Genomic DNA, 25,795 nt, shown 5'->3' with positions numbered 1-25,795 from the left:
CGGGCGGGGGGTCACCCACACACTCCACTATTAACCAGGAGGGACAGGGGCACCAGACACCCCCAGTAACATGGGGAACACCGACATCCACCAGATCCCTCATGGGGAGTAAGACAGAGGGGATTGTAATGGGGCCCGGCGCACCCACGCACCGGGGATTGTTAAGGGTTGAAGGGACAGGGACACCCACACACACTGAGATCACGGCCTTGAAGGAACGTAAACCCTCCACAGAAGGACCTGGTCTGTTCCATGATGGCAGCCCAGCCTGGGTGAGTCAAAGTCTCTTTTTATACAGGCACGCCCCAGAGATCCTGACTAGGGGAGAGAGACACCCACCCCCCAGAGATCCTTAATGGTCTAGGGTGCACCCACACACCAGGGATTCTTATGGGTGGGAGGAATGGAGACAGCCAGACACACTGAGATCACTTCCTCCCAGGAGCCTGGGCCAGACAGGGAGACACAATTCCCCTTTACAGATCTGCCAGACAACCTTCCTCCCACTCCCTCCACACAATGTTCTTATTTGGAGGTGAAGCCAGGGAAATCACATGGAGGATTCTTATCTGGGGAACTGGGGGTACCCACTTACCACCAGAGATTCTTAAGGGCAGGAGGAACAGGGACTCCCACCTCTGCAGCATGGGGGTGGGTCGCCTGCTGGGATCATCGGGGCATATTTCACCTCGTCAGCTCCCTGCCATTGCCTTGGGGGGCCCTGGTTCACTGCCTCTGGTACCCAGTTTAGCCTCCTTCCTGAGGGCTGAAACGCTTTGATCTGTCTAAGGTCTGTGGGATCAATACGTGTCATGGTGTAATTCTGTGTTATTCGGGGGTCAGACTAGCTGAGCTAATGGCCCCTTCTGCCCTTAAACGCCATGAAAACATTTCCCTGGTTTCTCCTTGCGCCTGACAGACACCACGGTGAGGGGCCCAATAGAAGATCCTGGACACAGCGCTCTGGCTCTTACTTTACTTGGGGACGTCAGCGCTTTCCTAGCAAAGCTGCTGCTAAAGCGCTGGATTTGGGGAACGGTTCGGCTCCGATTCAGAGATCTGCCTGCGGGGTGTGAACCTGCCACGAGGAGCGGGAAACGCAACCAGCAACGGGAGGCGTTGGCTGAGCTCCAGGCTGCCCCCGTGTGGCCAAAGCTTAGAACTGAGCAGCGGAGTTTAAAGCTGGCGCTGGGAAGGACCTGAACACACGGGGCACGAAGGCTCCTGCGTGTAACACTTGTTGGGTGGGCAGCTGGGCGTAGCTGATTGCCAGGGTTCAGGGCTGCAACCCGGGGTGCTGAGCAGGTGTCTGTGCTCAGGTTGGCCTCGCTATGATGGTTTCTGGAAAGTTTGGGGTCACCAGTCTCCCTAAAGAGAGAGGAGCCAGGTCAGCCCACGAAAGGAGGCCGGCAAAACTCTGGTACCAATTGGCCGTGGGACTGCCCCTGTGAAGAGCCACTGCAGCCCCGCCAGGGAGAGCCGGTCTCTCTTTATGCAGCCCCCCCCCCGCCACCATTCCTCAGGATGAGGGTTGTGCTCAAAGATCTGTGCCCCGTGTTTTCACCTCCATGTGAAGCGCACAGTGCAAATAACCCTCAGCGCATCAGCTCAGTTCCAGGCTCCACTTCCACCGGCTCAGGCAAGATGGTGCAGAGGAGCCCCTGGGTGGCTGTGGGCCTGGGGAGGATGGCTTTTGATTTTTCGGCTTGACCGCTACGGGCAGCAAGGCCAAAAGTCAGATGGCCGACTCTCCCGTCCACCACGCTCATCAGGAGCCCTTAGTCGACAGGCTCGGAGAATGCGGGCAGCGTCCCCCACTACCTCTCGCATGCAAAGCGAGCGCTCTGCCGCTTGAGCTAATTCCCTGCAGCTGGCCTGACTCTCAGGCACCGGGCAAAAAAAGGCAAGGGCTCTGTGGCCTTAAGCAGAACACAGCCTGAAACGGGGGGGGGCGTGCTACCCAGAGCTGGGGAAGGGGGTCCGAGTCCCAGCCACGCTCCTCGGCACAAACACCAACGCTCCCTCCCTGGAGTGTGTCTGGGCTGAGAGTTAGCCCCTGAAACAAGCACCAAACTTCAGAAGACAACGCAGGGATAGATCACTTGACGATTGCCTGCTCTGGCCATTGCCTCTGAAGCGCCTGGCATCGGTTACTGTCAGAAGACGGGATAGTGGCCTAGATGGACCATCGGTCTCACCCAGGAGGGCCGTTCCTATCTTCACCACTTTCCTCTAACCCAAGCAAAGCCCGGAGCAGGCCCAGCTCAGCAACTCTAGCAGACTCCCTGGCCCCTGGCCCAGCATACAGCAAAGCGACCCTGCCTCCGCCAGGATAGACAGCCACCGACTCCCTCTTCCAGACCAACGCAGCCCTTCCCCGCTTTGGCTGTCTCCAAGCTGTCTGCGTGCTCTGCTCTGCTCCACGGCTGCCATGCTGCCTGAGATCAGGAGGCTGCGAGGTCTCACGGTCTCAGCTGAGCTGGTATCGCGTGCCACCCCGCCCATCTCCTCATTCCCTTCAGGGACCCCTGGGATGTGAGTAATTCTGTATTTGAGTGGCTCTCCCTCCCGGCCAATGAGCTTGGCGTAGACTAGCAGGGAGGGAGGAGGAAAGGGATTGTGCTCCAGTGAGAGCTCAGAAAGAAAGGTGCAGGTCCCCCACTAGAGCCCAGCCCAGCAGAGCAAAGCAGAGCAGAGCAGGCTGGAGAATGTGTGTATGGGTCTGACTACTTCTCCCCTGCTCTTCCATTTGAGCTAACTTCCCCCAGCTGTCTCCAGCCTCCCAGTCAGCGCAAGGGGGAGAAGGGCCGGGGAGGAAGAGCTTTGTGCTCCGCAAGGGCTGGCTTTCTGGGAGGCCAAGCGGGGAGAGGGATGGAGGCCACTGGAGGAGCTGAGCCGGCTGACTGTCCATGGCTTCTAAAAGAAGGGCAAGAGAAGGTCCTGGGGCTGCCTTGCCGCTGGAGAACGCGGGCATTGATCCCGCTGCCTCTCGCATGCAAAGCAAGTGCTCTACCACTTGAGCTAATTCCCCTACCTTGGCAGGTGGTGTCTCGATCCATCCATTCGATAACGGAGGCCACATCATTCCCCGCGCCAGCCAGTGACTCCTTCCAAAAGGGTCAGGCAAGGCAGACCTTGCTGTTGGCCGGCTAGCTCAGTTGGTTAGAGCATGGTGCTAATAACGCCAAGGTCATGGGTTCAAGCCCCATGCTGGCCACTCCAGGAGGGAGAGGGTGGCTTCTGCTCTTTTGGCTGACTGCTAGGGGTGGCAGAGGCCAAAACCAGGTGGGCCTGGAGCGGGCAAGAGCCCTGCTGGGCGCAGGCGCCGGGCAGGACCAAGCTCCTGACACCTCCTTGGGCTCCCCTCCCTGGGCTCCTCGCTCCACCTGCTGCCTGAAAGGAACTTGGAGACGGGTGAGCCCGGCCGGCTGCCTTCCAGGCTCATAGGAGGCCAGGCTTGAGCTGCCCGCCCGCGAAGCCAAAATCGCAGGCCTGCCGGCTCGCCCCCATTGTCCACAGAGGGTTGACCTGATGGCCCGAATTCTTGCCGGCCGCCAGCTCCACCCAAATGTACCCGACGCCGGATCACGCTCCCCAGCCCAAGCCACAGAGGAAGGCTTAATACTCGGCACCCCAACCTAGGGGAGAGGCTTCACACTCCGCCGGCGCAGGGTGACCTTTGGGACTTCCCTGGACACCATCCTCCCACCGCCCACAGCCAGACCCCCCAAGCCCACCCCTCCGACAGGAAGGAGCAGGAGGACCACTCCGCCCAGGGGCACCACCACTCGAAGTCAGCTTCACTTGCTTTCTCTTCTACCCCTTTCCTCCCAAGTTATGCGCGCCTCACGGGAGCCGGCCCTGGGAAGACGCAGGCACCGCACTCTGACTGGCGCAAGCCAAACGCCCACACCGAGAGTTTAGCACGGGCTCTTGAGGCACTGGAGGAACCCCATGCAGACGCACTGACGGAGCTAAGCTTTACGGCCAAGGGCCCTACCTGTGCAGAAAGCCAACTTGCTTGTGAAAAAGACTCCTCTTTCGGCTCCCCTTCCAAACTTCCAAATGCCTCCAAATGGGAAAACACACACACTGAAACACCCAAACGGTCCTAACGCTGGGGCCAGGCGAAAAAGAAAAGCAAGGAAAAGATTTCTAAATGGCCACCCTGCCAGAGTCGTACAGTTCCGCAAGTGAAACCCATGGGAGGGACATTACACAGAAAAGGGGAATGGAAAGCTGCCAAAATTGAGATGCTGTGGAAAGCTACAGCCCCATCGCTACTCCTACTCTGCACACTTCTTGCAACAGCTGATGAACGGCCAGGTGCTTTTCGCATCCAAGCCCACACCAGGGGAAGACCTTGAGAAGTTTCCCGTGGCTTGCCTGGTTCAGCTGGTCAGAGTGCGGCACTCGTGGAGGCCAGATGGTGCAGAGGAGCCCCTGGGTGGCTGTGGGCCTGGGGAGGATGGCTTTTGATTTTTCGGCCTGACCGCTACGGGCAGCAAGGCCAAAAGTCAGATGGCCGAATTTCCCGTCCACCACGCTCATCAGGAGCCCTTAGTCGACAGGCTCGGAGAATGCGGGCATCGCCCCGTCATATGTTTATTCCCCACTTCGAACTTTAGCATCCACAAGATGGGGACCTGCATGGGCCCCTCTCAACTTAAATCCTAGTTTAGATCTGGTAAAGCTGCCACCCTCTAGAAGTTCCAGTGTCTAGCACACGCCCTGTTCCCCCAAACCTTCCCTGGGGAACACAGATCCAAACTCCTTGACTCGTAACCCTAAGGGAAATAAACCATTCCCCCACCTTCTTCCCCCTCTCCTAGTTGTTGGGAAAGATACCTTGATTCAAACTCCTTGAATCAAACAAAGAGGGATTCACTTTTCCCCCTCCACTTCCCCTGAAAATCCAAACAAGGGAAGAAATCAATCAGGTTCTAAAAAGAAAAGGATTTTATTAAAAGAAAGAAAGAAAGTACACTATCTCTGTAACACCAGGATGGAAAAACCACGAGGCGTGCTGCAGGATAGCCCCTCCCCACCAAAAAGCAATGCCGTGACCCGGATTCGAACCGAGGTTGCTGCGGCCACGGCGCAGAGTACTAACCACTATACGATCACGGCCAGGCGCTGGGGATGCAGGAAGCAGCCCACTGGAAAATGCTCAGCTCTGTCCTCTCGGGGCGGCCACCTACCTCGCTGGCGGCCACAGGTCTTTCTCAAGTCTCCCCATTACAGTCACAGGTCAAATGCTGAGCAAAGGAAAAAAGACAGGAAGCCAATCCCATGCCTGTCCCTTTTTCTGTCTTCCTCCACCCCTGGACCAAGTCCCTCCCTGTTTGTCTGGGCCGTTGTCCTCATGGCCCTGGCCAGCCTATTTCCCTTTGCCGCTCTGAAACGTGCCCCCACGTGCAGGCCCCGGGGGAGGCTTTGGCTAGGGCCAGCATGTCCTTGCGAGGTAATTGTCTCTCTGGAGGTGAAAGTCATCAGTGCGGGGTGTGAAGGGAAGTGGCCGTAGAAGGAGAAGGCAAGGCATGGGGTGGGCAGGCCAGGGATTTCTTTGTCCCCCCTTCAAAAGGGGTCACCCTCCCCGTCAGGGAATCAAACCCCGGTCTCCCGCGTGACAGGCAGGGATACTCACCACTATACTAACGAGGAAAGGGGCACGGTGAGTGGACCCAGCTCCCACAGACCAGCTATGGTCAGCGTACACCTACACCGTCGCATGGGCCCCAGCAGGCAACAACACCCCTGGCCCTCTTCTGCTTCCCAAAGGCTTTGGCCGCAGCAACAGCCCTGGGAAAAGCCCTGGCCCTCCTCACCTGCCCTTGCCCAGCAGGACGCCTTTCGGGGCCTACACCGCTCCTCACACAACACCCGCCTGGGACCTTGCCCTCCCCTACCAGCTCAGCAGCACCTTTCTTCCTCTCAAAACCTCCTCTTGCCACCCTCCCCCTTCCACACTTCACACTCACCTCATCACAAACTCACCCACGGCCCCTTTGGCTTCCCAAGCGCCTCTGGAGGGACGCAGCTTCCCAGGCACGCAGATCCGGCTGATGGCTCCCAAGTGTGCAAGTCCGTCCCCGCAGAGCAGCCTCATAGTGTGACCTTGAAGAAACTGTGGAAAACGGGACAGGGGTGGGGGGGTAATAGGCTCCTATATAAGAAAAAGTCCTCCCGGACCTGCCTGTCCCTTTAAACATGGGACATCTGGTCACCCTGGAGCAGCCCCACACTCCTGCTCCCCGGTTGGTGCGTTTGTAACCCGGGGGCTGAAGCCGACGCGAGAAAGGGAATTGAGCGAGCTCGGAGCTCTCCGGCGCCACCTGTTGGGAGCAGAGGGAAATGACTGAGAGGCGTCCTGGCTAATTTAAATATCACCTGGTTCTCTGCTGGGTGGCTCCAGGGCAGAGCTCGGGTGTGGCCTGAGTGTGGCAGCACCTTATTTGCATATTAAAAGCGGCAGTTTGGGGCCATTGGGGTAAAATATGAGTAAGTTTTGGGGTTGGGACCCACATGTTTAGTGCAGGCTGTGGGGAGCCGGTCTGAGCAGAGCCTGCCCCGACGGGGTGTGTGGTCACCCTGAGCTGGGAGCGTGTGGCCAGACATGGGGAAGGGGCTGCGGGAGAAGCTTGGTTGTAGGAAGCAGAAAGTGTCTCCTTTGTTTTTTGGTGAGGTTTCTGTTACCTAATGAAAAGCAGTGGTGGAGGAGGGGAATTGAGACTCTGCTTTGGGGGTTGCTGTGGGGTGTGACACGAGCCACCCGGTGCTGGCTGCTGCTGTGGGGCATAGGACAGGTGGGGGGTGGGGGGGCTGTTTGGGGGCTTGAGATGAGGGGCGGTTCCTGGTTGGCTGGTGCCTTGGCCTGCCTAGTGTTTTTTGACAGCTAATCACCCATTGGCCCTCGTGTGTGGCGGGTCTCTGAAAGCTGGTCTCCCATTGGGCCCTCCCCAACTGACGTTTCTGACAGGCTCAGCTCCCATTGGTGACGTTGTCTGACAGCGATGCGGGGCGGAGCCGCCAGGGCCTTGTGCGCTCAGAGCTCAGCGCCGCCCGCGAGAAGCGGCGCGAGGCCGCGCGGGGCCGGGTCCCGCTGCCGGGCGGAGGAACCGAGACCGCAGCAGCGGCGCCGCCTCCCGCCTGGCGAGAAGCCGCAGCGCCGGGGGGGTGTCACAGGGCGCGAGGCGCTTCCGGGCACGGCTGTTTTCTGCCGGTCGCGGGGTGACGGGTCCTGCCCGGGGCGGCCGGGGGGTCCCGATGGCAGCTGGGGGCTCTGGCGTCCACCCGCGGCGGCTGGGAGCTACGGGGCCACCTGCAATGGCCGGGGGCTGCGGCTTCTCCTCACCCCCCCGCCCCCGGGGACGGGGCGCTCCGGGCTCTGCCTGCGGTGTCTGAGCGCTGGGGGCTCCTCTCCTGCCTGGGGTGGCCGGGAGCTCCCGGGGCTTCGGCGCTGCAGGGTCTGTGAGCAATGACGTGGGGCTGGAGGGTCCTCCCGCCATCAAGGCCTGTTGGGAAATCCTGGGTCCATCCGCAGCAGCTGGGAGCTCTGGGGTCCACTCGTAGGAGCTGCAGGGTCCATAGGCAGTGGGGTGGGGCTGTGGGGGCTCCCCGGCCACCCATGGCTGCTGGGAGCTCCAGGGTCTGCCTGTGGGAGCTGTGGGGAGATGAGGGGTTTGGGGTGGAGGAGGAGGCTGCAGTGTGGGGCTGAGGGATTCGCAGTGCAGGAGGGGGCTGTGAGTTGAGACAGGGGGTTGGGGTCCAGGATGTGGTGATGGCTCTGGGGTGAGGACAGGGATGAGGGGTTCCAGGTGTGGGAGGAAGCTCTGGGCTGGGGCAGGAGGTTGAAGTGCAGAGGGGTGAGGGCTCTGGGGTGCAAGAGGGGGCTCTGGGTTTCGGGGGGTTCAGGGCTGGGGCAAGGGGTTGGGGTGCAGACTTACCTCAGGTGGCTCCTGGTCAGCGGCGCAGCAGGGGGGACCTACTGGCCACTTCCAGGGCACAGTGCGGTGCCCTAGGACACGTAGGGACCAGCCTGCCTGAGCCCCGCAGCACCGCTGACTGGACTTTATAACCCAGTCACCCCACTGGGAGCTCCAGGGTCCCCCTGTCCCATGTGGTGGCTGGGAGCTCTGGGATCCACTCACAGCAGCTGGGAGCTGTGGGGTCCATCCGTGGTGGCATGGGCCTGTGGGAGCCCCTTCCGACACTGGTGGCTGATAGCTGTGAGGCCCCCACCGGCCGACAGCTCCAGTCTTGCTGCCCCAGGGCTGAGGTGGAAAATGTCACTGAGATCTCTGAAAGTCACAGTTTCTGTGACGCCATTTATATAATCTTAGCCTTAATAGTTGTTGACTGTCTCTCTCAATCTAGTGGTCTGCTCTAGCGCGGATGGGACAGGGAAGACAGAAGCTCACCCCCCAGCACAGGATTGGGCAGAAATGGCTCTTGGGCTATTTGCTGTGCATGCAGAGGACTTGTCCAGGCCGGTGGAGCAGCTCAGCCAGATGAGGAGCTGGAAGAAGGAGACCTGAGCAGCCTGGACATCCCACTTTTTCTCCACAGCCACTGCCTATCAGCAGGATTCCTCCTTCTCCTCAGTGAGACCAAATCTAAGCACCTAGACAGCTGGTCTGTCCGCTGCACCCCAATCCCTCATGCCTGAGCCTCCCTGCCAAAGTCCTGTACCTGGCTCCAGAGAATTGTCTCACATCTCGCTGGGAACTCGACTTCTTGTGCCCAGAGAGTCTCGGCCCCATTCAGTAGAGGACCTGAGAAACACAGTGTCTGCCTTTTCCAAATAAGTACTTGGAAAGGTTTTGTTCTTGTGACCACATGGCCTAATGGATAAGTTGTCTGACTTTGGATCAGGCGATTGAGGGTTCAAGTCTCTTCATGGTTGTGTTGGTGTAGTTTTACCTTTGTGCTGAAAGTCCTGCTCCCTTCAGGGCTGGAACCTCTTCTTGGCCGCTCAGGCCAATGCTCTGGCTTCAGCTAGAGCCCCGGGAAGGAGTTGTGGGTGGGTGTCACAAAGGCTGGGGCATGAGCCCCAGGTGCTTCCAGTCTCACCTTTGCCCTTCCTGACTTGCCAAAGAAAATGGGCAGCTGCCCGGGCTAGAGTGTGGAGCAGTTTCCCTCTTCCAAGTGTGCACCTGTCCCTGTGCTGAGGGGGTTGCTAAATAGCACCTTTGGAGCCTGGGTGTTTCTCTGCTTCTCGCCAGCTGGGGAAAAGCCTCTTGGGGTAAAATCTCCTGCCCCACTGCCAAAGTGAGCACCGTGAGTGGGAACAGTAAGAGGCCCCACCAGGGGGGCTGGCCCTGCTTTCCTACCGTCTTCTGATGTTGGCCACAGAGCATCAGCAGCTGGCTGTGGGTGGTTTTCAGTGGGTGTTCGGCATGCCAGGGAGCAGGGAGCAGCCTGGCTGGGTGTCTCTGTGGCTGTCTGCTGGCCACGCATAGGCATGGTTCTCCCCTCCTCTTGCCCTGCCCTTGGTTGCTCTGTGGCTTTTAAGCCGTCCCTTGGAGCTGTCAGCACCAGCCGCCTCTGTCCTAGGTGCCCAGAGGAGGAGAGGTGCTGGGCTCCAGCCTGGGACTCTTCCTCCCTCCTGCCTTTTCCTGACTATGAAACCTGACCCTGACACCCCTTTCTTCAAGCGCCATGTGGGCAAGAGAAAAAGTGTGGTAGAAAGCACAAGGGCCAAACTTGTGGGCATCAAAAATCCCAAACACCCAGTCAAACCATAGCCACTTCTAGACCCCATTCCAACCAAAGACCTGGCTCCAGGGGGTATGAGTCACTCAAGACAAGGTAAACAACTCATTTTCATACAGCTGGAGATAGGAAAGCACTTGGATCTCCAGGGATTTACCACAAGGTCCCACTGAGATTTGAACTCAGATTTCAGCATGCCAACCATTACACCATGGGCCCAGCCTGTGCTAGTTTCTCTGAACATTGGTGACCCTATCATAGAATACCAGGGTTGAAAGAAACCCCAGGAGGTATCTAGTCCAACCCCCTACTCAAAGCAGGGCCAATCCACAGACAGATTGTTATCCTAGATCCCTACATGGCCCCCTCAAGGACTGAGCTCACACACCTGGGTTTAGCAGGCCAATACTCAAACCACTGAGCTCTCCCTCCCTCACAGGCCCAGCTTGTGTAAGGGGACTGTTGGCCCTTTACTAAAACTGAGTGGGGTTTTTTGGTTGGCTAGTTCCCAGTCCCAATAGAAGGGGGAAGGGCCAATGGGAAATCAGGACCTGGAGACTGACAGGCCCCTGGGGCAATGGTCACCAACTGGTAGGGAACAAGTGAGAATTTGTTAATGAGTAAAATTCCTGGTGAAAATTGGCAAAGCTGTGGAGAGTTTGAAAAGTTCCAGTGAATTTACACATGAAGATACAAACAGAGAGACAAACAGAGAGAAAGAGAACATCACAGACTGCACAGGCCCACACAGACATAAACAAAAACCAAACCCACCCAGCACACAGAGCCATATACACATAAGGGAAAGCCACACAAAACATAGAACAAATCCACACCAAAAAGTACAGCAAAAGCCCACAACAGGAAAGCACAAAAACCGCATACCAAAAGAATACTTAGCAAAAATCAATCTGCATACAAAAGTCATACACACACACACAAAACTATATGGCATCCACAAAAATCACACAGGACCCACATGCACATCAACACGACAAAAAACCCCCAACATACAGAAAGCCAGGCAGGGTTTGAGTCTCACAGCGAAGAGGGTGAGCACACAGGTGGTTTGGGGAGCAAAGATTGAGGGTGAGTCGGGGGCAGTGCTCTGGGCTCTGCCTGACCCCTCCTGACACAGGCGGCTGGTGGAGAGCAGAGCCTGGTAGATCTGTGGAATCTGCCCTGCTCTCGGTAAAGCAAGGGGACCTCGGTGTCTTCTGAGCTGCAATTGTATTTTCTGCAGGGCAAAATGATTGGCAGAAGCCATTTGCTTAAAGGAAACTAGTGCTGTAGGTGAGGTTTGAATTCACAACTTCAGCATGACTCCACTCAACACTGCTACTAGAAGGCCTGTGTATTAACCCATTGCATCTCTGGTGCCCATCTGAGGGTCTTTTCTCCTTGATTCATGGATGGATTTAGGGGTTGAGGGGGTTGCATTAGCTAAAACAAATCCATATTAAAGGCTGCAGGATGGCAGCAGCAGAGGGGAGCCTCCTTCCATGTGATAGAGCTGGTTCCCCCTTCCGTTGCTGAGGGGAAGGTTGGTGCTTTGATCCCACCCGGTGCTGGAACGTCCCATGGGTGAGATTAACGGGACTCTTGGGAAGGGAAGGGAAGTCTTTTCTATCCCTGCCTAGCTCCATTGGTCTCCTGTGGCCCTTTCGGCTCTCTGCTCCCCTGTTGGGGAGATGCAGAGACAAGCCCCCATCTGGGTGAGTCACCGAGAGGCTGTGTCCCATGGCGTGTGTGGGGGAGAGGGGTAGGGGTGGGATGGGATGGGGCTCAAGGGGAGAAGGTTGTGTGTGACAGTGTGTGGGGGAGGGGGAGGGTGTGTTCCTTAGGATAGAAATGATGGAAAACACAGGGGCAGTGACAGTGAAGCCCCGTGTCTGAGTGTTATGACCCTGTGTGGTGCTGCCGTTCACCTTCCCCTCCTATGGTCTCAGCTTTCATTGAATCCAGCATTTTTTCACCTGTCCTCACCACAGAGGTGTCCCACATGCCTCAGCTACCGAGTGTCCCTCTTAGAGACGCCGAGGACTGGAACTGATTTCAGCTGCTGGACAGCTCTGCTAGGTCTTTATTCATTTGCACAGGAAAATGCTGAGTGTTTAAATTCATTTCAACCCCCCTGCCCCCATTCAGCGAACTCCTGAACATACTGGAGATGGGTCTGGAAATCGATTTTCATTCGAAAAAGTTTTTGAAGGGAATCACTTGGATTGGAACTAGGAACCCATCACCCTGCAGAGAAACATTCAGTCACTGACCTACCCTCACAACAGAGAGTGTCATGTATAGCCCAGAGCAGGAACAGTTTTTAACCTGGGGGTTAGTAAACTTTATCTCTATACAAACACCACAGTTTACAAACTCCCCACCCCGACTCTGTGTCACCAGAGCACAACAACAACTCTCCTTGGAGCACACACGGCTCCCCAGCTCCCTGCCCGTCAGTCTCTCCAGCATTGCTCCAATCCCTTAAAGCAGGGTCTCAACCTCAATTTACCTTAGGGCCAGGGCCAGTCCTCCCAGTGGGCCAATAATGTCACTCATGCTGCCCAGAACCTGCCCCCCAAAACTCTGCCCCTCACCTGCCTAAGGCTCTGGGAGGGAGTTTGGGTGGGGGGAGGAGGTCTAGGGTGCAGGCCCTGGGCTGGGGATTGGGGTGCAGGAGGGGTGCAGGCTCTGGGGGGACTTTGGGTGCAGAAGGGGTGAGAGGCTGGTCTCTGGTAGGGAGTTTGGGTGGGGGGAGGAGGTCTAGGGTGCAGGCCCTGGGCTGGGGCTGGGGATTGGGGTGCAGGAGGGGTGTAGGCTCTGGGGGGAGTTTGGGTGCAGAAGGGGTGAGAGGCTGGTCTCTGGGAGGGAGTTTGGGTGGGGGAGGGGTTCTGGGGTGCAGGCTCTGGGATGGAGTTTGCAGCGCTGCAACATGGGCGAGGTGAGTGAGGCACTTGCCTTGGGCGCGCAAAGTGGAGGGGCGCAGCTCTACCACGATCAGAGGTGCTTCGGCGGCAGCTCTACCGCTGCCACTTCTTCGGCTGCAATTCGTCAGTGGGTCCTTCTCTCCAAGAGGGACTCAGAGACCCGCCGCTGAATTGCCGCTGAAGGATGAATGAAGCAGCGGCGCCAATTGGGCGGCAGGTCCTTCCCTCCAACAGGGACTCAGGGACCTGCCACCAAAGAGCCTGGAGCCGGCCCTTGCCTCGGGCACAAAAATTCCTTGTTATGGCTCTGGGAGTTTGGGTGCTGGGTGCAGGCTCTGGGCTGGGGCAGGGGGTGGGGGAACAGGAGGAGGGGTGGGGGTGCAGGCTCTGGGAGGGAGATTGGGCGGGCGGGAGGGGGTGTGTGGAGGGAGAGGGTGCAGGCTGTGGGAGGGAGTAGGGGGCAGGTGTGTGTGGAGGGGGGTGCAGGCTCTGGGAGGGAGTCAGGAGTGCGGCACTTACCTGGGGCTCCAAGCAGGGCAGGCTGGGGGGCCTCCGTGTGCTGCTGCCCCCAGACACCACCCCCACAGCATCCCATTGGCTGCAGGGGGTCGGGGCAGGGACAGCGCGCAGAGGCACAGACCCACCCTGCCCTGCCATGCGGAGGGCCGGCAGCCACTGGAGTGAGCAGGCAGATGCTGCTCAGCTCCGCTGCACTGCCGGGGCCCCTGGGGGCGTCAGGTGGGGCCAAGGGAGTGACCTGGTCCCAAAACTGCTGGAGCCCCATGGGCGAGACCTGGGAACCAGAGACACACAGAGACAAAATTTCCTTTGCACAGATCCATGAACAGCGAAACCTCTGTGTGTCTCTGGTCTTAGCCAGGGCATTCGATTCCAGTGACCCCTTCCCTCCTGCAATGGCGATGGTCAGACAGAGGGGTCGTGGCACCTGCATCCCTGCCAGGGAGATATTGGCTCAGCTCTTTCTTTCTGCTGCTGTTGTTAGTCCATGAAAACATCAAGGGTGGAATGGAAGACTGAGTTCACGCACCACCCCTCAGTGCCCCAGAGAAATCCTGCCCCCTGCTATTGGAACAATGTGCTGGAGATTTGAACTAGGAAAGGGACTGTTTAAATTGTCAGAGTGGGGAATGAACAACAATCTACAGCAATGTCATTCACACAAACACACTCTCATCCTGCTCCAGCCAGAAGGGAAATGGGCAGGAATTCTCGCTGTTCAGCCAAGGACACACTTACACTAATGCAGCCGTGAGTGTGCTGGGGAAGCTGGTCTGAGCAAACAATTTGAAGTGACAATTCAGTGAGAACAGAATCATCATGTAGTGAAACTGGCAAATGTCAAGTAGTTGTGGCCGAGTGGTGAAGGCGATGGACTAGAAATCCGTTGGGGTCTCCCTGCGCAGGTTTGAATCCTGCCAACTACGCAAGCACTGCGCTGTTGTTCTTATTATTGTAGCCTTAGTACCTGAGCATCCACAGTGCGAACTGGAGCCAGACCTACTTTCTCTCTGTCTACACTTAAAACGCTGCTGTGGCACTGCTCTAGCACTTTGGAGTAAACAGTGAGTGGAGGGGTTTTCCCATCCCTGGTAAACAGCTACATGGACAGAACAATTCTTCATTTTCTTTAGCACTATCTAACCAGGGCTTAGGTCACCTTAACTCTATGGGTTTGGGGTGTTTTTTCACACCCTGAGAGACATCGCTCTGCCAGTGAAGTGCCCAGCGTACACCAGCTCTTAGATCCCTCTTGGTATTTCAATGCAGGCACTGACCTGTGAGAGGAAAGCATCAGCTCACAAACACAGAGACCTGAATTCCCCACATTTTAATCTTGCTGCACTTTCCAGAAAGTCACAAAATTCAATTCATTCTTGCTAGGAGAGAGAAAAAATAAGTGACATTAAGTTTTTGGCTTGGTTAAATAAAATTAAGTGTTTAATTAATATAATAAAAATCTGCACTGATTCCTCTAACTAACACCACAGCGTGAAACAGGAACAGAGACAAATCTTGTCAGTGACGACTAATTTCACAAATGATCTTCCCATTATTAATGTCCACGCTGCCCCCATTGGAGGTCTGGGCATCTCCAGTGTCATAGCTCTGCATTCACCTTCCCCTTAGAATTGTTCTCGGACATTTGTGTTCCTCTGCAGCATGGGGCACAGGTCACTTGCTGGAGGATTCCCTGAACGTTGAGGTCTTTAAGCCACGATTTGAGGACTTCAATAACTCAGACATAGGTTAGGGGTTTGTTACAGGAGTGGGTGGCTGAGATTTCTGTGGCCTGCATTGTGCAGGAGGTCAGACTAGATGATCATAATGGTGCCTTCTGACCTTAAGTCTATGAATCGATGAATCTATTCCCAAATTTGGAAAATTGTGCAGTTCAGAATGTGAATAGTGACCCCATCTCCTTCCTGCACCTTGCTCTACATTGCTCCACAGCAGTTTCTCCACCTGCAGAGTCAGGGGCGGCTCTAGAAAGTAGGCTGCCCCAAGCAGCGCGGTGCGCTGCGCCGCCCTTTCCCGGTCCTGCGGCGGGTCCCCGCTTCCCGCGGCTTCGGTTGAGCTCCCGCAGGCATGACTGCGGCAGGTCAACCAGAGCCCGGGACCAGCGGACCTGCCGCAGGCATGACTGCGGCGGGTGCCGTGGTCCCGCGGCTTCGGTTGAGCTCCCGCAGGCATGACTGCGGCAGGTCCGCCGGCCCAGCCTGCCGCCCTCCCCGGCGGCAGGGGACGCCCCCTACATTTTGCCGCCCTAGGCACCAGCTTGTTTTGCTGGTGCCTAGAGCCGCCCCTGTGCAGAGTCACCCCAGCATGGCAGTGCAGCCGCCCAGGGTTCAGCAGGGGCCCCTGGCAAGGACAGTGGGTGCAGCTAACAGCCCGGTGTGCCTGGCAGTGAGGCAGCTGTAAAAAAGCAGCAGCCCCACCCCCCCCAGAAGTACAGAGACTGAATTCCCCAACTTTAACATCATGACCCCCTGTAGAAAACCACACGTGTCAGTTGTAGTTTCACAGGGAGATGCAAAAATCAAGTGACACCAATTTTTAAGTTGAGTAAATAAAGTTGAGGAGATAGTTATTAACCTCACAAAAATATACTAAAGATCCCTCAACATAACACCTGAAGGTGAAATATGAACAGAGACAAACCTTGTCAGCAAAGGCTCATTTCCCAAACGATCCTCAAAATGTTATTAATTCCCACCCCTCCTCCACAGGAGCTCTGTGCAGTGTCACTGTTCTGCAGGCAGCTTCCATTAAATGCTGTTGTGGGACATTCCCAGGCCTGGAAATGTACGAACAACAGAATTTGAAGAGCAAACCTGGCTTCCCGCACCAGGCGGGATTTGAGTGTTTTGTCCCTGTCACTTAGTCTTTGTCAATAGTACAGACGCCATGGGTGGACTCCAGGCTCTGCTTGAGGGATCCTGGCACAGGGGCTGGTGGGGGAGAAAGGATTGTAGATTCTCACCTGTGCTCTGGAGAGGAGCTAATAATTGAAGGGGGCATTTTTGACTCCTCCCCTCCTGAGCGTTCCTGAGGCTGGAATTCTACATTCCACAGGCCAAATAAGGGGGTGACACCATTTGGTTAATGAAAACCAGTGCTCCAGGTGAGGCTTAAACTCACAACCTCAGCATAGCTCACCTCAACACTGCTCTACAAGTACTGTGCACTAACCAATTACACCACTGCAGCACCTGCTAGTTTTCCACTTCCCTAGGTTGATAAAGGCGAGGCACGACCCCAAAGACTTCTCAGTACAGCTGAGAGCAGGTAGCAACAAGTGTGGTACTCAGTGGAGTGGATCCTTCTTAAGGATTCCAGGCCCCATTTGACCCTTTTGTTCTTCCCTGTGTAATAACCAGGGCTGGCTCTAGACCCCAGCGCGCCAAGCGCGCGCGTGGGGCGGCATTTTGCCGGCAAGGCGGCTCCGGCGGACCTTTCGCAGTCATGACTGTGGAAGCTCCACCGGAGCCGCGGCACCAGCGGCCCCTCCGCAGGCACGTCTGCAAGAGGACACCAGGAGCCGCGGGACCGGCGCCCGGCAGCGCGCCCCTGCGGCATGTCGCCCTGCTTGGGGCGGCCAAATTCTTAGAGCCGCCCCTGGTAACAACAGAGCTGGTTAAGACTCAATGGAGAGTCTTGCTGCAGACCAACAGATCTGAAATCACTGAGAACCAGCTCTAAGCATTAGTCCTGCTTTGGGACAGTGTCTCTCATGCAACAAAACTGCCCAGTCTGCGCTAGCAGTGAGGCTCCCTCACTAACAGCTGAAATCAGGGAGAGCTGTGTGAAGTGCAGGGCCCCAGGGGTGCCTGAACAGGGGGGAACAACACCCCAGGACTTTAAAAAATGGGAGGGCTCTGCCTTGCCACTTTGTAATGGACCGTAAGGGCGAGTGAGGGTGGGGAGGGGACGGAGAGCAGTGAGCGGGAGGAGGGGTCTTGGGGGATGAGGCAGCATAGGAGTGGGGCCTTGGGGAGAAGGGGGGCAGGGGCGTGGCCTTGAGTGGAAGGGGTGGGGCTACTGTTTGGGCTCTGGTGGCCGCCACGTTTAGGCAGGGCTGCCCGGGGGGGGGGCAAGTGGGGCAATTTGCCACAGGCTCCGACTCCACAGGGGCCCCACAAGCCCATGGCCGAGAATCCCTTCCCTGGCTAGAGGCGCCTTTTTAATTTTTACTCACCCGGCAGCAGTGTGGGTCTTTGGCGACACTTCATGCCCCTTCCACAGTACTGCCCTCGCTCAGCTGCACAGAAGTTTTCATCCCCTATACCTGCCTGTCACTGCCCAGCAGCTCTCTGGCACCATTCCTGAGGGCCACCCTGCCTCACTCTCTTCCTGCCATATTGGGTCCACCAATTACTCATGTAGGAGAGACAGCTCCTGTCCCTCATTGTTAAAGGTCAGGCCAGCCAAACACAGGCAGTAGCCCACAGTATCTTTTCCTACTGCAAGAGCCCAAGCTCAGGGACTCAGCTTGGGTGCAGGTACAGCTGTGCTCCCAGAAAACAATCCACCACTGCCCAAAGAAGATTGAAAGGGCCTGCCAAAGCCTGGGATTGAACCAGGGACTTTTAGATGTTCAGTCTAATGCTCTCCCAACTGAGCTACTTTGGCAGCTGTAACATGGGTTTTTTTGGCCTGTTGCTTCTCTGTCCGGGAGTTTTTTTGCAGCAGTTGCACACAAAAAAAAGGACATCATTGTGAGCGGCCCATGAAGACAAGACTCGCTTTTGCCTGCCTTGCTCAGCTTGACTTGCTGCCTCACCCCGTTTCTGCCCTAGTGCCCGGGTTGACCTGGTGATGGAAGGGGACTGGGGGCCAGTGGCGCGGGGAGGAAGTTGAGCTGGACCCTGAGCTAGACTAGATCCTGGCGGTGAGAGTCTGGCCACCACTTGCTGCCCCACCCTGTTGTCCTGGCTTCCCCCACTGGGCGTCATTTCGGGAGGGAAATGGGGCTTCTGCCTCCCCTCCCCGATTTTCACACCGCAGAGGAGTGCGAACAGGAAAATGAACGGCTGCTCCACACCCCCACCGGAGGAACCCGACATAGCCTCAGGATTAAGACCTAAGGACTCAGGCTGAGAACTGATATAACTCCACTCATCTGGGATTTAACAACTTGTTTTCCATGGAACAGGGCCAGATCCAGCGTTTTTTCCTGCCCCAAGCAGCAAAAAAATAAAAAGAATCCACAATCGATGGCAGCTCTACTTTTTTTGGCAGCAAGTCTTTCCCTCCGAGACGGACTGAGTGGGCCAAATTGCCGCTGAAGAGCGGACGTGCTTCCCCCTTTCCGTTGGCTGCCCCAGGCACCTCCTTGCTGTGCTGGCAGCACCACATGATGTAGCTGGCGATAGCTAACCCAGGTGGGGACATGACCCCACACACCGCATTCAAAGGGCCTCTCCCTTGTGTGGATTCTCTGATGTTCAGAAAGGGATGAGTGAGTGTGGAAAATGCTTCACTAGCACCTCAGTGCTTTCTAAACCTCAGAGAATCCACACAGGGAGTGGCCCTACGAATGACATGTGGGAAAAGCTTCTCTTGGCACTCAGTCCATGTGAGCAATCAGAGAATCTGCCAGGGAGACCAACACCATAAACACCTCTAGGGCTCGCCAGATTTTTTTTCTTTAATATTTTTTCCTGATTCCCACATAGTAACTTTTGAAGCTGTTTGAAACTGTTTGCAGCATGGTTATCCCTCAGACGAGTGGCCCATTTTTTGCCTTTTCCAGTTTGTCCTGTTTTGAGGTGGGCCCATTTGTCCCTCTTCTGGCCTTTGTTCTGTTTCCCAGGCAAATTGGTCACCTGGCCTCCACCCTCTCTCTTTGTTCTCTGAAGGACGTAAATCCACACCGTGTAGAGGTCAAGCAGAGGAGTTTATTACACACAGCGCTGGCGGAGTGTCACCTGGCTTATTAGGCTCAGAGGCACTGTCAATAATTTATTACAATAGAATATGTGGGTTTTCCATGGGTGGGGGAAAGTGATGGGATAGGCAGTTCCACACCCCGGGATACGTTTTGCAGCAAGACAAGATAGCACAGTAGCCAGTGGTTAACAGGTTACATAATGTCTCCACCCATGGTCTCAAGTTAGCAAGTTAACATTTAATGAATCCTTTGATAAAATGTTAGTAGTATAAAATATCTATGTTGAATTCTGATTTGGGGTCCATAGGAATGGAGCAACTCCTTTGATTGTCCAACAGGTACATTCCTAGGGGTTAAAGCAAAGAAACAATGAAAGTATATGGCAATAAAGAATTGTTTTTTGTGTGTCTTAAGGCAGGAATTGGTTCCTGGGAAGGGAGGGGGAAGGATACTGACATGTGCCAACTTTTCATAAACTCAAGGTTGGATCTGTGGGAAGAAACGTCTCCCTACAGAAGAGACTAACACAATAGGAACAGGGATTCTTTGTTCAATCTGCAACTCTGAATAAGACACAATTCTTTAGTTCTTAGCTCCAACACCTGGCAATTTGCTGACCAGGCCTATCTTAGCAAGCAAGGCTTTCTGTTTACCCAGCTTTCTCTTAGCTGATCACTATTTGCTAGGCCTCTGGTCCCTTGACCATACTCTGGACTTTGGGTCTGGAAAAGAGCTGGCAAAATACACCAGGTTGTTATATAAAATGCACATGGATTTTAACCCTTCACATCCAGTAATGGCAAAGTTCTTGGGTCAGGCTTGTAGCAGTGATGGAATAAACTGCAGGTTGAAATGAAGTCTCTGGAGTCCATCCACAGCTGGGATGGGTCATTCAGTCCTTTGTAGAGAGCTTCAGTTTGTAGCAAAGTCCCTCCAGAGGTATGAAGCAGGACTGAAGACAAGATGGAGATGAGGCATCAGCCTTTTATAGTCTCTTGCCATGTGGTCTTTGCTTTCTTTGTCCCAAGGACACTCTATCAAGCACGTTGCATAGAAAAACCTTAAATTTCTGTCCATAGGCAGGTCCCTGCATAACTTGCTGAGTCACAAGGCATATCTGCCTTCTCTCAATGGGTTGATTGTATAGCTGATGGTCCTTAATGGGCCATCAAGCAGGCTAGGCAGAACTGACAGCAACTTGTCTGGCTGGGATGTTCCCCAGAAGCGTAGCACAAGTTTGAAATACGGACAGCATAGAGCCAATATTCATAACTTCAACTACAAGAATGATACACATCTAGAGATAGCATAATTATAATCAGCCAATCAGAACCTCTCCATACACCCCTTAGACAACAACCTTTCTACCATATTGGCTGCAAATATAGAACAGTGGTCGCAACGGTGATCTATACAGTTACAGATTATGTCAAGAAGGTCACAGAAGGTGACACGGCATCAGTGAGACTGATACTGGAATAGCCTCCAGTTTTGGTGTCCTCATTTGAAAAAGATGTTGTGAAATTGGAGCTGGGTCAGCGAAGAACCACCAAATGTTCTGAGGGCAGGAGAAAAATGCCTTCTAGTGAGCTATTGAAAGACCTCAACCTGTTTAGCTTATCAAAAGAAGATTGAAAGGTGACTTCATTGAAGCGATGAAGTGCCTTAATGGAGATAAAATATTGGGTATTAAAAGGCTCTTTAATGTAGCAGAGAAAGGCATAACAAGACCCAGTGGCTGGAAGGTGAAAAGAGACAAATTCATATTACAACTAAGGCACAAATGTTCAACGGAGAGGATGTTTCACCACAGGAACAAGCTACCAAGGAAAGTGGTGGATTCGCCATCTCCTGATGTCATTTAATGAAGACTAGATGCCTTTCTGGAATGTGTTTGCTCCAAAAGTAGCTCTTGTGTCATACAGGAGGCCTGTGATATGCAGGGGGTCAGATTAGATGCTCTAATGGTCTCTCCTGGCCATAAAGTCGACTAATTTCTGAAAAACTGAGTGTAGCATTGAGAGCAGCGTCTGATGTTTTACTGTGAAACCAACTTGCTTCCTAGAACGAACGCTCCTTGAGTGGGGTGATCCACAGGGAGTAGCTCAAACCTCCAAAGTGCCTGGGCAGGGGCAGGACATTAGCACAGCAAGGGAGGGGTGTGGCAGTGACATCACAAAGGCCTTTTGCAGGACCTCAGACTATTGGTAAAGGTGGTGGGGAGGTGGTGACCTCACAGAGAGATGCTGACATCAGCCAGGCAGGACAGGGGCAAGGGACCAGGGAAACCCCAGAGACCCCTGTGGCTTTGTTTCAGCAAGTCTCCTTCTCCAGGTCTCTCTTTGAGGACTGAGAGAGTATTCGGGTTCACGGACGTGAGCGTCAGGAGGAACCTCTTTTGAGTTTTCTCCTTCCCTTTTAGTGATTTTACTAGAAAACAGCCGTCCCTGTTTAGAAGGTAAGAGCCTCCTCGAGGGAAGGGGTGTCATGGTGGCGTCACAGTTTGGATGCCGGTGCCCTCCACCCCCAATGTAAGGAAGTTCCCGCCACCCTGCTCTGTGTTCGCAGGGCGGGAGAGAGCAGCATCCATGGCAGTGATTTGCTCCTGGCTGCTGGAGCAGAGCAGCAGGCTCAGCTGTCAGAACTTCCCAGAGCTATGAAAGGGGAGGGGCCCATGGCTCTGTAGCAGGAATGCAGGGCAGGCGAGTTCACAGCGGGCATTGTGGGATACTGGAGGAGGCCAGTTATGGTGATATAATGAACAGAAGCATCTACTCTGTCACTTTAAGTTTGCTGCAAAAAGCTCTAGACCTCTGATTGAATTTGTTTTAGTTTGTCAGCAAAACAGGGCAGTTTTGTCACCAGACGTGGCATTGCAGTGTGTGCACCAGCCACAAGCTGCCGACCGAGGTAGCGTTGTGTGTTTTTCTCACAAAACTGAGCAATATAATTCTGCTGAAACAACTGTGTAGTGCAGACCTGGCCAAAGATTCATTCACACACAACTTGCAAGGAAAACCTCACCTGCTCCTCTGCTTTGCAGAATCCAAACACAAGCAAAGCTTGTCAGGCCCCGGTAGAGATGGCAGGGAGTCAGGTGTGGGCAGGGCCGGCTCTGCCTTTTTTGCCGCCGCAAGCAAAAAAAGGGGGGTGGGGCCACCAGAGCAACAAAACAGCGGGGAAAAAACGGCACGGCTGGAGCGGCAAAGCGGGGGTTGGGGGGGATACGGTGCGGCTGGAGCAGCAAAGTGGTGGGGGTCACGGTGCGGCTGGAGTGGCAAAGTGGGGGGGACAACAACACAAAAACAGCGGGGCTGGAGCAGCAAAGCAGAGGGATGGGGCGGAAAACAACGGCGCGGCCAGCAAAGCAGGGGAAAAACAAAACAAAAAAACCCTACAGGGCGGCCGGAGCCAGGGACTCCCTGTGCTGCAGAGTGCGCACCCGGTCAAGTAGGGGGGAAGGGGAGGGAGTGGGGGGAGAGAGAAGGGGGCAGCCAGCGCTTCAGCAGGACACTCACCACGCGGCCCCGACCGCTGCGCCGCCTGGCACCCTCACTCCTTCTCTAGACTAACCAGTCCTAATATACTGTAACATGGTTATATTCCACCACCTTCATTGGTTACACCTGTTAGGCCTGAATGAAGATTATAGCAGACAAAACAGGTATACCAACCTGACTGAAGTCAGGCTAACAGAGGTTTCTGGGTAAACCCAGAGTGGAAAAATACTGAGAAGCAGCATTGTCTCACAAAGCCCTGGAAAGAGTGAGACAAACCAGGAATTGCATTCCTGGCATAGTACCAGCTGTGTTATGTTAAGAACAGTGTTAGAAGAACTTGTAGTAATGAATGAAGCCCAAAAGTCCGTCAGTCTGTTCCAGTGGAGCGCCCCAAGCGGGGGTTTTCCATGTCTTTTATTATAATGGTTACATAAATCATTCTATTATGCGCATGTGCTAACATAATCCAACTACTTCGCCCCCTCCCCTGATTGGTGCCTTATGCCCTGTGTACTCCAGAAATATGCACCTGGTCGGCGCTTTATCTGTGAGTCTCCTGACCGAGTGTGGGGGTGTGGGAACCACTTCAACCGCTTGAGAAGTGTAACATTCCTACATCCCATCCTTTTCTGTTTTGTTCGACCCGTGCCTGGTCCGCAATGTTTTTCATTAATTCTATTGGGTCATACATAACGGCTTTGGAATGAAGGCAGGGGTTTGCGCCGACAGGGTGTTAAAAAAACACATCCTAATGCATTATTAGGAATACACTGAGCAAAAGCAACACAAAAACCAATCATGCAGGCGATAACAGATCAAAGCATATTGCAAAACAATTCGGACCCATCCCATGGATGACAGCCAACAAAAAATGATACTCAAACCCAACCTAAAAAGGCTGACATTGGCATTACATCCTAATCTCATGGGGGTTGGGTTTTAAGCTTCCGCCGGCATCGGTTAGTGCGGGGTCCTCCTTAATTTGGGGAAGCCAATCAACATTGACCTCATGGGGAATATCAATGTAAATCTGAGCTTAGGCAACATTGAGCTTCTAGAAATATTGGCCGGATTATAATTAAAGGTCCTCTGACCACACGTAAAAATAACAACCCTCTGGTAACATAATGTGCCCGTAATTGCTGGACACATTGTGAAAGTGTGTACAATTTCCATCCTGGGTGTACCCACCCACATACATCCGTTATCGGGGCTTGTGACGTGTGCAATTAACCATCCGTGCACAGGTCAATTTGGCGGAATTGGCTTACCCGTGGGGTAAAAAAAACCAAGGGCACTTGCAGGTTTCACATAAGTGGCTTGGCCCCATAAGCTGCATTAAAAATATTGAACCTCGGTGGCATTTATAAAATTAAACATCCCCCGTTGCATGTGCAGCACTGCCCGGCGGCCTTACATACTGGGGACCAGGCAGGTGCCTAACAGGCCATGCATCTCAGGGGAGCCTGCTGTAAACAAAAGGATGAATAATTGGCAAGAATCACAAGTCGAGCCCACATTATATAACGCATACGGCTATGCTATTTCAAATTGCGGCCCTAGCCGTTAACACACGTCAAAAACAACACAACAATATGATAAAAGAATTATGCAAGCATACAAGCAACAGATAAACAGCAGTAAAATGCTCGGGGGTAGGCTTGGCCTTGTTATTCTCCAAGCGGTTTGCTGAGCCTGCTGCGCCAGTCGTTTCACCCCTGCCCCCAGGTAACCTTTGGTGCCGTCTTTGTGGCTCGGCACACTGGAAAGGTCTCGGTTAGGGTCAGATTGAAGTTGGATATCGGGTTCTTGAGGCTTTGATGCCACGTCATCGTGCCACGGTCCCGCACATTCTTGGCAGGGACCCACAACAACCCTGTGGGAGTAAGCACAGCGGCATGCCCCCGTCCCCAAATTCTCAATGGAACGGGGCCATACCAATTAGGGTCTGGGCTCTGCCTATATTTGACAGATGGGCATGGGAGCAGGATTTCCGTCTTAAATGTCATTCAAGATGGCTGTAAAAATTCTAAAAGATATTTAAAATATTTTAATGGGTAGAACAATAAATATCGCCAATTGATTTTGCCTTGGCGCCCAGCGGTTGGCCCCATCATCCCCCACTGTTTGTTTTTGCTTTTTGTAGGTACTCTTTAAGTGTATGATTGGTCCATTCCACAATGTCTTGACCTGTGGAATTATACAAAATAACCAGAAAACGTGGTTAATTTGCCACCTTGCGTGCAAAAATCCACAAATCTGTAAAAAATGTAGGCGGGGCCATTATCGTTTTATTATCTGTCGGGGGCGGCCCATTACTGGCCACCACAGCAAAAATGTAAATAAATTACATATTTGGCCTATTCGCTCCCATTGGGGGGTGGCCCAAATGTAATTAAAATTAGGTTAGCAATAGCAACATGTAAATATTTCCAAGGAAAAAAAAAAAAGGGAATAAAGCGTGACATCCAATTGCCAAATTTGATTGGATATAAAGGCCGCAGGTGGTTAACGCCAAAAACCCAATTCAAAATTATAATAAAAACTGGCACAATAATTACAGGTTTAAACAATAGATTGGGCTTAAATTAAAGGGATCATAAAATGCTTCACTAAAGAATTTAGCATTTTAAAAAAAAAAAAATGCATGACTATCAATGGAATCCAAAAGAAACAGAATGGGTTAACTGAAAAAAGTTTAAAGAAAAAAAAAACGCTGGCCAGTCAAGGACACCACTTCGCAGAAGGGAGGGCTTGGCAAACAGCCAAGAAAAGGGGGCTTGGCGAATAGGCAAAAAAAAGCAGCAATGAAAGCAACAGAACTCAGCCAAACACTAACAAAATAATATTAGCCAAAAAGGGAAGGGAAGGATCACCATCTGGGTCCATGAGTCCCCTTGGTGCTGCTCATTTTTGGCATAAGAGCCCAAATCTGAACATAAATTTCTTCCCACATAATCACTATCTATTACCCTGGGGACTATCTAAACGCCATATTTTCCGGCATGGGAACGAGGGAGGAGTAGCCCCATCGTGCCCGGGGGCAGGGGTCCAAAAAATAAAATAAAAACTACCACCACCTCCCCGGGGAAAATAAGCTCCCTATCTTTAAAACAAGGAAAAATCATTAAAAAAACAATCTTTAAAACGTATCATCATAAGCTGATAATCATATGGAATAAAACTGAAATAAAATTGGGATTTGGGGTTCCACACTACAGGGGTCCCATGGGTTAAATGCA

General features: G+C 53.8%; 3 non-coding genes across 3 annotated transcripts; 2 read left to right on the top strand and 1 right to left on the bottom strand.

The window, feature by feature from the left end:
* The first annotated feature begins 3,143 nt into the window (after nt 1–3,143).
* TRNAI-AAU lies at nt 3,144–3,217 on the top strand. Its single transcript has one exon. It is a non-coding gene; the product is annotated as a tRNA-Ile (tRNA).
* Nucleotides 3,218–14,004: 10,787 nt separating this feature from the next.
* On the top strand, nt 14,005–14,086 carry TRNAS-AGA. Its single transcript has one exon. It is a non-coding gene; the product is annotated as a tRNA-Ser (tRNA).
* A 3,633-nt stretch (nt 14,087–17,719) lies between these two features.
* On the bottom strand, nt 17,720–17,792 carry TRNAF-GAA. Its single transcript has one exon. It is a non-coding gene; the product is annotated as a tRNA-Phe (tRNA).
* Between the last annotated feature and the right edge of the window lie 8,003 nt (nt 17,793–25,795).

The sequence above is a fragment of the Mauremys mutica genome, unplaced genomic scaffold (assembly GCF_020497125.1).
Source record: "Mauremys mutica isolate MM-2020 ecotype Southern unplaced genomic scaffold, ASM2049712v1 Super-Scaffold_100100, whole genome shotgun sequence".
Lineage (NCBI taxonomy): Eukaryota > Metazoa > Chordata > Testudines > Geoemydidae > Mauremys > Mauremys mutica.
Note: the sequence above shows the minus strand (reverse complement) of the source record. Positions and strands in the feature narration are given on the sequence as shown.